Raw genomic sequence first — 12648 nt, 5'->3', positions numbered from 1 at the left:
TTAAGTTATCTTTGTAGCTCTCAGGCACAAGTCTGCATGAGGAACTGTTTAGTCCACAGCAGAAATTACTGCAGGCTTTTTGCCAGGGTACTGAGAAGAGGTGACACAGGTCGGTGCAGTGATGTCTGAGGTGGATGTTGTTTCTCATGGTTATTTGTAGCACAAGGAGGAAAATGCTTGTGCCTCCCAAGGTCTCATTCTGTCCTTGGTTCTCATCTGTAGTGCTGTGGAGATGAAAAACAAATGAAGATCCTCTGGAAAATATTTTTTTCCTCTGTATGGGAACTGTTTGATACCTGAGGTGAGCACTGAGTCAGCTGCAATAGCACAGGTGAAGACAATGCACTGTGTGACCAGAAGGGGTGGAGTCTGTCCCCACCTCTCCCATACCCCATTTAAGGGCTGACCACCACTGGGGAAGGATCTCTTGTTGGAGATCCCTCCTGTGTGGAGTTCTGGGTGAGCTCAACTGTCAGTGACAGATGAGCCTTTCCTTATTTACTGGTTGTCTTTATACCATCTGGATAAGCCATGCAAAAATATACTGTCCACCTTCATTATTTTGTGTAGGTACTATTCTTTCAGGGTATTTGTCCTCCATCCTCATATTTTGTGTTTTTTCTAGAGTGTGCAGTCCTTCTCTGATACACTTAGAGTGTATTTCCCTGTCATTGCTTTAGGAACTTATGTAACCTGAACCCTTTGGATCAGTTTGTCAGCCTCTCTTCATGACGCTTCTGAAACACACACTGAGGAGTGGTAAATCCTCCCTCCAGGAGCACCACCTAATCCCTATCTCTTTGGCACGGCGTAGTGTTGTTTGGCTGGTCAGGATGTGTTAGAAACAGACTGCGTTCTTAGGATTATTTAAAGAATTCATTTGTATAGCTCCTCCATGATTAAACATGACAAGTTGTTCACCTTATTCAGCGTTTGTTTTTCTTCCTCAAAAGTCCCTGAAAGTCAAAGAATGTAATAAAAATGTCTTGGATTGAACGGAAAGAGTGAATCCATGACATCTGTGGAGAGATGTGTGGGTAAAGCTGTACTGTTCTGTTTAGGAAACAGGCTACCACTGAGATGAATGTTTTTTAAAGTAACACTGACAGATTTCTTCTTTGCCTTCTATTTGTGTATATACATTGGACTATTCTTGTATCTCTTTAAGACTTGATTTTCCATAATGATCCTCTTTTATTTTCTTTACGTTGAAGGTAAATTGCTCCTTGCATCCTCTTCTGTCCAAGCATAAGATTTGCTTTTTGTGAACTTAATAGGTACAATTTATGACTGTTAATTTATTTTTTAATGCTCTGTTTGTGGTGGAAGTATGGCAGAGAACCTTAAAACTGATTGTTTAAGAGGAAGTGGATCCCATTTCAGTTTTTGCTTTGATGCTAAAGTAATTCTTAAAGAGAGAATTCTCATCTGTCTTTAGAATTTTATCACTGAGGAATTAGTTGAGCTGATTTCATAGAATCATAGTCATTTGAATTGGAGGGGACCTTTAGTCTAACTCCCCTGCAATGAACAGGGTCACCTCCGGCTAGATCAGATTGCTTAGAGCTTTGTCCAGGCTGACCTTGAGTATCCCCAAGGATAAGGCTTTCACCACCTCTCTGGGCAATCTGTTGCAGTGGTTCATTATCCTCATCATAAAAAGCTTCTTCCTTATATCCAGTTTAAGTCTCCACTCTTTTAGTTTGAAACCATTTCCCCTTGTCCTTTCACAGCAGACCCTGCTAAAGAGTCTGTCCCTTTCCTTCTTGTAGACTCTCCCTTTAGATATTGAAAGACCATGACCCATGTGAAAGACCTTGTACTTGGCTTTGTTGAACCTCATGAGGTTCTCTTGGGCCAATGCCCTAGCCTGTCTGGGTCTCTCTGAATGGCATCCTGTTCCTCACATGTGCCAACTGTACCCCACAGCTGGGTGTCATCCACTAACTTGCTAAGGATGCAGTTGATCCAACTATTGATGTAATTGTTGAAGATCTTAAAGATTGTTGGTCCCAGTACTGACCCCTGAGGGTCACCACTCATCCCGACTTCTATCCAGGTGTGGAGCCATTGTCTGCCACTCTCTGGGTGTGATCTTCTAAGGTCCTTGTCCATCAAACAGTGCTCCTGTCAAATGCATATTTGGACAGAAGGATGTTGTGAGGGACCATATCAAAGACCTTACTGAAGTCTAGAGTAGAGTAGTATCTGGTTAAACTGTTATCTTCCTCGACTCATGAAAAAGACTTAATATCCTTGTCCTCCTTCCTAATGCAGGTAAGGGATTTCAGATTCTCAGAAGTTTCCTGATGAAAACCATCTACTTTGTGCCCTGAATTGTGGCTGTGGTTCTGTATGACTGTGTGTCAGAAAATGTGATGCATTGATTTCTGTCCATTTATTTTGGTTACCAACTATATATCTACTTGACTTCCTATTAAACTGCTAATACTGCTTGGGATATACTTAAATTTCAAATAGACAAGTTTTTCTTTTTTCCCTTTATCTGTCTGTAATATCTATTTTATTTATTTGTTAATTCATTTGTCGTGCATCCAATTAGATAAATCTGTCTCAAGAGCAGCTGAAAGTAGAGTGTAATTCAGCAATATCCTCACACAGCATTTTCAGGGGGGAATGGAAAATACCACAATGACAGTCATAGCCCAGCTGCACACTTCAAATGCTGCTGCAACTCTGAATGATTCCATTGTAAAATTTAAATAATGAAGATCTAAAATGTTTATTGCAACCAAACAAATCAGCACATGTTGGACGTGGCCCTGTCACTGTTAACTGACATAAAACACGGGGAAATGTCATATTTCATTGCACAGTTAAAACCCCACCAGCTCTATCTCAGCATGGCTGTCACATTTATAATGTTAAAGTGTTTTATGATGGCAACAGTTTTTATTGATGACCCTTACTGCTCATATGAAATGTTTTTTTCCAGCAACTGTTATCAAGCTTGCATTACCCCTTTTTCCCACTCTTTTTCTTTCCCTGCATCCAAAACATTTCATACTAAATCAAGTTGAGCATTATCTTTGTTTAGATATTAAAATAAAGAATCACTAGTAGTTAAAATTCAGATCAAATTATAAACATTTCTTATAGCTCCCCTCTCATGAGAGTGCCAGAGATAGAACTTTATGGGAAGGAAGAGTCAAACTCAAATGCTTTACATAGCAAGAAAAGCTAGTTTTTAGGCAAACAGAACATAGTGAACTTTGGTATATATGCTCTATGGGAAAAGGCTGAGGCCATTGTTCTCAGCACCTACAGTTGCCATTTATGTTCTGATATCAGCTAGTCCTTTCTGACTGGGCTATTCAACTATAGGAAACTTTCAGACAAGTAGGTGAAACTTCTCTTTTTCCTGTCCATAAACTTTTCAAGCATTGAAAAAAGATACAAAAAGAGGGAACTTCAACATGCAGTTAGCATAGTGGTGTTGTCTGTTTGATTTTTAAAGTATGGATGAGTTCTCCAGTCAGTTTTTGTGTACAGGAAAATCCATTCTTTGTTGTGTTTCTTCCCCAGGGGCTTTACTACAGTTCCTAAATGCAACATACTCTCTTGCTGACTTTCGTGCAGGCTTAGTGGGCTTACTTCAAAAGCTGAAGATGATAACTGGTGGAAAGTCAAGTTGTGTGCATCTCTCCTGTTTTATCTGAGGAGAAGCAAGTTATTTACTGACCTCTTCTTGTTTCAATGAACTCTGTGATACACCTCTCATTATGGGAGGCTCTGCTCTGTACTGATGCTGATCACTAGTGAGCATTATTGTACACATGTGGATGCTGCAGAACTGTTTATTTACCACGTAAGCAGCTGCAGCACTGTCAAACAGCCTTTGAGGATGAGAAGAGCACATGATGGACACTAATCAGAAAATTCAGACAGCTGTGCAATGCCTGCCTGTAATTATAACCTTGTGCAGTGCACTGTGCGAGTTTAAGGCAGAGAGCCTCACTGAGAGCTAGGAGGGACTCTGAGAGCCTATGAAACTCCTTTTGGCAGCCCTGGGGGTGACTCAGTGAATGGTTTGTCAGGGCAGAGGGCTGGGAGTACTTCATAGCTGCATCTGCCTGGTCAGAGCGACAAGGCTGTAACAGGTGGATGGGAAGTTCTTGGCTGTGTAGTGTCAATGCTGCAGTTTTTTGAACTGAAAAAAAAAAAAAGCTATGCATAAAGGCAGGGGATTCTGCATCTTGATGACTGGGTGATTTATTCAGTAGACAGTTCAGTGGGAAGATCATGTTTTCTTTCAAGTGGATACAGAGCAGCCGTTGCCCCTTTGCTTCTTTTTCTTCATAGGCATACAGTAGATTGTGACAGAACAAATTTATACTATTACCCTGTACCATAAATCTGCTCAGTGTTTTCCTAATGTAGCTAGAATTATTATTTTTTTTATTATTTATTTTTTAGTCATGTTTCTTCTCTTGAGCACCTTGCAGGCTTCATGCCTTAAGAGTCCACTGCCTTGTATCCTGCTTGGCTGTCTCTGTGTTGCTGCTTCTGAAACATGTTTGTTTCTGTGTCTAAAGTGTCAAGAATCACAGGTTTCTCAGCTTTAAGGAGGCCTATTCAGTACAGAGGGGTGCTTTGTAGATAAAATGCTGAGGGTGGAAGGAAAAAACATTTGGCTTCTTGCTCTTTCTGCACAGGAGACTTAAGAAGGAGCCAGCACTGAAGAGCAGTGTGGTGGCTGTGTGACCTGTGAAGTCTTTGAAGGTGAAGTGCAAAGCAGAATGGGAGGCCCAGTCATCAGCCCATGTAAAGGATGTGGGGCAGAGTGCATGCATGCAGAACAGGTATTTTGTGACATCTCATACAAAAGCTGCCTCCTATTTTATTATGTTGGCCCACAGCATCAGAGGTGGATGTTGATGTTATGGCAGTAGAGGTTGAACCTTCTCTCATCAGTATCCCATTACATTTTGTTACTGTCAGACAGATAGCAGTGGGGGGGGCAGCCTGACAAAATGGTGCATATTAAACAAAGAAGTGGGACTGAATTCATCTGTGTGGAAAAAATGGCACCCATTGACATTTATTGATGCGTGCTGGACATTTATGGAGACCAAACCATGGATGTCAGCACAGTGAAGCAGTAGGTGGTGTGTTTCAGTAGTGCTGACAGCAGTGACAGGTGAGTCACGGTTCTGGATAGCCGTGCAGATTTCTAAGAGCATGACGTGCAGGCTTTTGTTAATCACAGGCAAAAAGGCGTAGCTAGTAGTGGCAACTATGCTGAAAACTAACGTTCTGTAGCTGAGAATTTGCTCAATCAAATAGTGTTATTGTGTTATTTGTTGTAGTTTGCATGGAAACAAATAGAAGGCATTACTCTTGGAGAAACCTACGTACTTCTGTACCTGCTACTGCTGGTAGTAATGATTGGAGATGTCATACCAGGGCTGCTGTAGCTTACATGTAGTACTTTTTACATTGACACACTTCTAGCATGGGGTAGAAAATACCAAGATTATTTTGGGAGTATACGTACAAAGCATATAGCTAAAACTATTTTTTAATGATATGCGTGTGATAGTTCTCTGAAATGCTGTACAACAAAGAGCCCTTCACTGCTGTGTTTGTCTTCATCTCTGTATGAAGTGTTGACCTAAAGCCTTGCTTGTGTTTCTGCTTGTATACCCTAGTAGCAGAGTAGCTGTTGTTGCTGCTGCATGAATAACAAAGGCATCCTATTACCATCTGTCATGTCATGCTTATAATTTTCAAGGTTCAGCCTCGGCCCTCCTGGTGTGATTGACTTAGAATCATGATTGACATTAATAGCTATTCTTAAAAGTCAAAAAGCAGGCTTTATTTCTGACAAGGGGGGCATGTTTGATTGATAGCGAACTCATTACAATTATTTACTGGAGTCCATGAGTCTCGGTGCAATGATGCTTATGACAGCTTTGGTTCAGCGCTCACTTACAACCATGCACTCCAAGTGAGTTTGCTCCGAAGCTTAGAATTTGGTGTTGTGTTCTGGGATCAAAGAAAGGAAAGAGAAGGGAAGAGATACCTGTGGAAAGTAAGTATGCTTTGTATGCATGTATGGGAAGCTGAGATGCTTTCTGCCTGTTAACCATATCAGAAAATGCTCTGTGATGGTATTAAATCACAGCCAGTTACAAAAGGCTTGTTATGTGCTTGAGAAAAGCAGACTTCTCCATAAACCTGACTTTTGTTACAGAATCACAGTGTACCCTGTGTTGCAAAGGACTCAGGAGGATCACAGAGTCCAATCCTGGCTCTGCATGGCCCCTCTCAGACCCATTGTCTCTCCCTGTGAGGAGCTGCAGCTGCCATGAGGCCTCCCCTCAGCTCATCTGTGCTGAGCAAACCCAAGGACCTCAGCTGCTCCTTGTACACCTTGCCCTCCACACCCTTCCCCATCTATGTAGCCCTTCTTTGGGCCCTCTCTAATAGTTTTATGCCTTATTTGTACTGTGGCACCCAATTCTGTACATGGTACTCAAAGTGAGGCTGCCCCAAGGCAGCACAGAGCTTGGTCACTTTCTAATTAATGTACAGTGAACATACATGAGTGATACTGCCAAAAAGCTTCATTTCAACTTTGTGGCCAACATAAAAGTGAAATTTTTTTTTTTTTTTTATTGGGGGGGGAAGGCAGGAATGGAACCAGCAAGCATGGACTTCATGAAGTAAGTTGTTGAGAGTATTACATTAACTTCAGTTGCACTGATTACAAGAAAAAGGGTCAGCTATGAATCAAGTCCAAAGGACAACAGTTGTAGCCTGAAAAGTCCGTGTATTAGAATAAATGGTGTAAAATGCCTCACATATGACTGTTGATTTGTGGGGTTTCACTGATAACAAAGTAATCCAGAGCACTCATCTGCACTGGGAGAGATGTGAACAGTGAAGAATGGAGGAGCCCAGAAATTCTACTTAAATAAATAATGGGGTAACATTTTTTTGGGCAGTCGGAGGCAAGTTTGCCTTTAAGCCAAATATCATATTTTTAATGAAGCACCTTACAAAGATGGAAATTTAGGAGAAAGCTTGTGAATATAGCAAGCTGTAAGAGCCTCTTGTATGACTATATAGTGAGATGGTCCATGAGCAGGAGTGACTAACCCGATTGCAGCCAATGCCACTTTTTAGGTAAAACAGAACTTTAAATGGAGAATTTATTACAGCCCTCTGTCAAAAGATGGGCAGTCTGTACAGGTCATGTAGCCTGGGAGCATGAGTATCCAGTTGACAGACACAGATGGTTTGTTGGAAAATGCAGTCTTGTCTGCACAAAGGCAAAACATTCCAATTCAGAAAGTAACACCACACTGCAGTGCCTACAAACAGGTAGCACAGCCTTCAGCGTGCACAGCCAAACGGAGTGTGAAAAGGGTTTCCGTTGTTGTAACCAATGCATGAACTTGAGGGTATTTGTTAGATGTCCTTGTGAAATCTTTGTCATATGGCATTGCTGATTGAGGCTGTTAACTTTATCTTCATTAAAACTATTTACGTGGTTACATTTTTATATTCAGTCAATTCTTATTTTCAAGCCTATCAAATTTTGTTCCTTCTAGACTGTGCTTAAAAAAAAAAAAAAACACATTCTAATTATATATAGAAAGAGTTTTATATGTTTCTTGCCAGGAGTGCTAAAAGCTACCTTCCTTCTTTGAGCTGACTTAGCAAAGTGCCCCTGCAGTCCTGTGATTCAGTCTGAAATCAAATTTGAAATGTAAAGAATGCATCTACTTTAATGCTACTAGCCAAGAGCAGAGATGGGAACATAATTCTTAATGCTGTCACCATAATTCAGTGCTCCTAGTTCTTAGGAGGTAGAGTATTGGAAGAGGAGTCCTCAGCTTGGAGAAACATGATTTTTGAAGTTTTTATTCAATATGGTTCTACAGCAGAGATGGCAGCCAAGTAAGTTTACTGTCAGGATGCTCAAATTTGTTTTCAAGGGAGTCTCACCTCATTGGAAAATACCTAAGGAGGAGTAAAAAAAAAAAAAAAAAAAAAAAAAAAAAAAAAAAAGAGAAGAAATGAAAGCCCCTGGACTCTGGTACAATGTGTTTATGAACAGGAGCTAATTAAAACAAGACAAAAGCTCCCAAGGTAGATTATTTCAACAAGTGGCTTCCAGTATAAACTGGAAAACAAAATGCTTTTATTCTGACTTCTTCAAATGAAAAGCATTCAGACATCAGGTTTGACTTGCAGGGTAAAAATCTGATTGCTCATGAGACCTTTCTTGAATGTCTGCTCTGTTTTGTACTGTTATAGCAGACAGAGTGCTTTTATGGTCAGCCATCAACTAACAAGACTTAAATCAATTATTTAGATATCAAACACTACTTGGCACAACTGTTACCTTCTAGCGATGACTTTAAGTGGATTTTACTCTAGAGACAAATCAGTGTCTCTGTCTGCTGTTAGCTTGATTTATGCTTAGCATTGTACGTATCTTCAACAATAATATTTGCATACTCAATGATAACCATTTACAAGTGCAGCTTTTTCAGTCATTTTTAGTTGCTTTTGTGCATATGGGGTGTGATAATTAACAACGAAGACCAAGTTTCAGGAGATGGGGCTAGCTGACACAAAGCTGATGCTTTCTTAAACTTTCTCAAACTATCTGTGCAACTGGGGAAATTTCAAGTGTAAATTCATGTTTAGATATAAATGTATGTTTTTGTTGGGAGACTGAAGTGATCACATAAGTCTTGTAGACTGTTTCCCTAGTGAAGGCTTGGTTCTGTAAGGCTGGACTCGAAAACATTAATAGTCTATATCTTTTAGAAGATGCAAGAATGCTGAATAACTTGTTTTACCTTTGTTTCAATGCATTTGAGATGCTTGTTTTTATGCATGTGTATGTTGTTACAGAGCTTTTTTTACTGTTTTCTATTCTTATTGGACTCTGATATTTGATGAAGGGTACTCGTGAGTCCAGACTTTCTCAATGTCCCTTTAAAGAAAACAAGTATGTTACTATAATACTGGGGCAGGCTTGTCCTATAGGCTCCATACTTTCTGACTCTTACTTCATGTACACAGGGTTTTTTGCAAGTTAAACTATTTCTTCATTCAGTTACCTTTGGCTAGAGTTTGTGATGAGAGAGGGAACTGATTTTTTTTTTTGTTTACCATACTTTTTATTTTTACAAGATAAGGTCATTTGGAAGGTGCTAGCTGGCAGTGAATTCCAACATACCATTATAAAATCTTCCAATTCAGTTTCACTGAAGAATCCCTACTGGGAGAGCAGTGCTCTAGAAACAGCAGTTTCACTAGAAGTGCCTTCTGCATTTTACTCACCTGCTAAGTGCAAAGACATGTAATCGTGTAAGCTGTGGTCAGAAGGGGTCTTGTCCAGCTGTGAGCTCAGTGGGGATAACTGCCAGCACATGGGAACGCAAAAGATTCATTCTAGTTAAATTAGAAATTAGTTAGATTTCCAGTGGAAATTCAACTAATTTAAGTGCTGTTTCCAAAACTATTTGCTGGTGTTTTTTTAATTTCTAGAATGAACAGTTATTTTGAGCTGCTGCTTATGGTTATAAAATATCTGCAAATTTATATTGTTTGCTACAAGACAGTGCTGTTTTGTATTTGGTGGTCAGGAGCCCTCATGTCTGTGAGAGGCCTAAGCCTGAGTCGTGGGTCTGTGCATTCAGGTGTTGACTTCTCATTCCTTCATTTTAGTAGCCATGGGTTCCTGCCCTTCCGGGGCTGTCAATGATGAAGTGACTGTGCAGAAATAAGTAGAGGACAAATGAAGTGCTGCTGAAAAGCTTCATTGTGGAAAGCAATATGGAGGAACAAAACATTTCCAGGGCTTTCATTTCTGCTTCATTACATGAAATGGATGAGGAAAAAGCTTCTTAGAGTCAAGTTTCTTGCTGAAGGCAGCTAGGTCACCAAGGTTGGTTTATATGAAAACATGAGAGGAATCACTGAATCCTTATTCCTAGCTGAAAGTAGGAGGGAGTGAATAGTAGCTCATTCACAAGTGGGAAATCTGGATCGGCACATGACAGAAGCTTTCAGTTTTATGAGAAAACCTGGGTAGAGAACTTTTTGTTCTTATCCTGAATAGGAAGCATATTGGGTTAGCTATAGATATTTCAAGTCTCAGAACAGTGTTGGTATTATTAGCAGTGGCCCTCTCATGCACTCTATGCTGTAGTAGTCGCATCAGTGCATTATACTGAAAAGGAACATTTGAGAAGTGTTACTTTCTGCCTCTTTTCTCCCTCTAATGGTTAAACATGTTGTCTTTGTAAGAAATGAATCAATACAAATAGTTGAAACTCCTTTTTTTTTTTTATGGCAACAATTGGATTATGTAGCTAAGAATCCTAAGATAGGCGAGTAATATCTCCATGTACAACCATTTAAACTGCAGCAAAGCCGTGAAGTGACTTGTCAAACGAAACAGAGAATCACTGCTAGCATCAAAGCTGGAACTCAAAGTTTCTAATGCTGACTGAAGACATACTTTAAATGTCATTCCTGCTGTGTCCTTACCTAGTAATATGTGCATGCGATTGGCATGTAGCAACACAGTGAAGAAGAATACTGTTTTTGTATATCTTGACTGCTTCCTCATGCCAGTCATACACTGTTTGTTGAACAACAGTTAGCTAGTATTTTTCATATTTTGTTAATAATTCAGATTTTTTTTCCAGACTGAGTTTTGTGCTGTTGATTTACTGAGGATATTATAACTTGGTAACAAAAGAGCAGGAGGCAGCTTTTACAAAATTCTTTCTTGAGACCTTTTCTCCAGTGGGTAGAGTTCTCTCTTTAGCAGGTACTAAAGAGTAGTTGATTGCTTTGTACACTAAATCAAGCCTGTGATGGAATGCATAATGTAATTTTTCAAAGGAGTGGCACAGTAATCTGCTTTTCTTGATAGGGTTGTTCTTAAATATATTTGTTTACCTCTTTTTAGGTTGTTTCTATTGATCATTGCTTGTTGCTTGGTTTCCTTTTCTGTTTTACTATCTAAAAGTCATCTTGTTTTCTGCAAACGAGGCACAATAATTTGTTCATAAAGAGCAGTGTGGAATATTACCTTTCTGTGTTCAGAGAAACATGGAAACAGATCTAATTAAGCATACAACTTCACATATATGCCCAGTATTTTGTGCATTCTGTGTTCAGTTCAGGAGTGTGAGTGACCTTAATGCATTCCATGAGTCTGTATATATGACAGCCATCTTGGGCTTTGTTGCCCTAGTGATGATTACTGCCCATGAGGGACTTCAACATTGTATTTTGTTTATTTGGCTCAATGATATCTTCATGTGGGAGCTTTCTTTTTTATTTGTTTTTTATTTTGCATAAAATACTTTAAATGGTAAAAACCTCCACTCCTTGATCTTAGTAGCTTCGGTGGGACAGCAGCTCATGTTCAGGACTAGATGACTCAACTTTAGTGTACTGCCCACAAGAGCAGGTGCCATGGACCTTTCATTTAACACAATATTTGGTCAATGAAGATGTGATAGGTGAAAAAACAAGATCCTCAGTATAACTCTTCTTGTATTAAAGACTGGTATATGGTATTGCTCCTGGTCCAAACAGCTGCTGGCTGATACTGGTTCAGCTCTGTTAGCTGAACTGTACATGGTGTGTCAGCAGAAGACAAAACTTCATTTCCCACCTGTTCAGGAGTCCATACTTTTTCAGTCTGGAGAATAGGATTAATCTCACAAGGAAGTAAAATTCTGCCTGTCCTCCCTCTGGTTACATGGTCAAAGTCACAGCTTCTCCATCTACTAGAAAGGAGAAATCCATGCTTTTGAAATCCATGCTTCTGTCAGCCTTGTGACGTAGAATCATAGTACCACAGGATGGTTTGGAAGGGACTGTAAAGCTCATCTAGTTCCATCTTCTGCTAGATGAGGTGCCCATCTGATGCTGTATGCAGTGTATTACATGGTGTCTGGCGCAATAAGATTCTGGTCTTAACAGCTAATTTAAAACAAACAAACAAAAAAACCTAACCTGAGCAGTCTCTAGAGTGGGAGATACTGAGCTTAAGAACATGCTATGGTTTCATAAGTGTGTACCTTTGAAGCTGGCAAAATGCCACTTCTTAGTGAAAAATGGACAGTTGCTCCTGATCTTCTGAACAGTGCTGTAAGGCTTTCTCAGCCTAGTGCCTTCCTTTTGCACCTCCTGTAAGATATACAGCAATTTCCAGCAGCAGTCTGCCCTCTGTATCACACTGATCTGTCAGCTCAGTACTGACTCTGAGGTAAGACTGCCATCTATTGAATTCCCAGCATCATCCCCTGTGAAATCTAGCTTTCCACATACTGACCTGTTCCAGTCTTGCCTTGTTAACAAGACCTGACAATACTGAAGTCCTCTCTGGTGTGCGTGCAGACTTAAGTTACCCTGCAAGTAGCCATTAAAGTGTCAAAGTAGCTACTGATTGAGAGCTCGTACTTTGCTGCAGGGATTCCTTTTGCACTGAAAGAAGATGTTATAGATGTGTCTTTCCAGGGTTTAGTTATCAGATGCGTTTTTCCAAGACTTGTCAGTGAAGCATGTTGCAGCTATCTTTCATCAAAGGGAATTTCAGGCACTTGAGGAAAATAGTGAGAAAGAAAAGCAAGAATAACT

At 40.0% G+C, this 12648-nt stretch overlaps 1 protein-coding gene across 2 annotated transcripts in view; it reads left to right on the top strand.

Annotated features, from left to right (window-relative positions):
* The window catches only part of TMEM108 (transmembrane protein 108), a 150877-nt gene that overhangs the window by 22312 nt on the left and 115917 nt on the right, over positions 1–12648 (top strand). The window contains exon 3 of one of the 2 annotated variants that reach the window (XM_065751706.1): positions 4677–4823. The exons of the other annotated variant lie outside the window; for it this stretch is intronic. The gene's annotated coding sequence lies outside the window, so the exon portion shown is untranslated. The remainder of the gene's footprint in view (positions 1–4676; positions 4824–12648) is intronic. 2 annotated transcript variants of the gene reach the window in all.

Source organism: Cyrtonyx montezumae, unplaced genomic scaffold (genome assembly GCF_038088225.1).
Source record: "Cyrtonyx montezumae isolate F1298 unplaced genomic scaffold, pur_monq_1.0 scaffold_8, whole genome shotgun sequence".
Classification (NCBI taxonomy): domain Eukaryota; kingdom Metazoa; phylum Chordata; class Aves; order Galliformes; family Odontophoridae; genus Cyrtonyx; species Cyrtonyx montezumae.
Note: the sequence above shows the minus strand (reverse complement) of the source record. Positions and strands in the feature narration are given on the sequence as shown.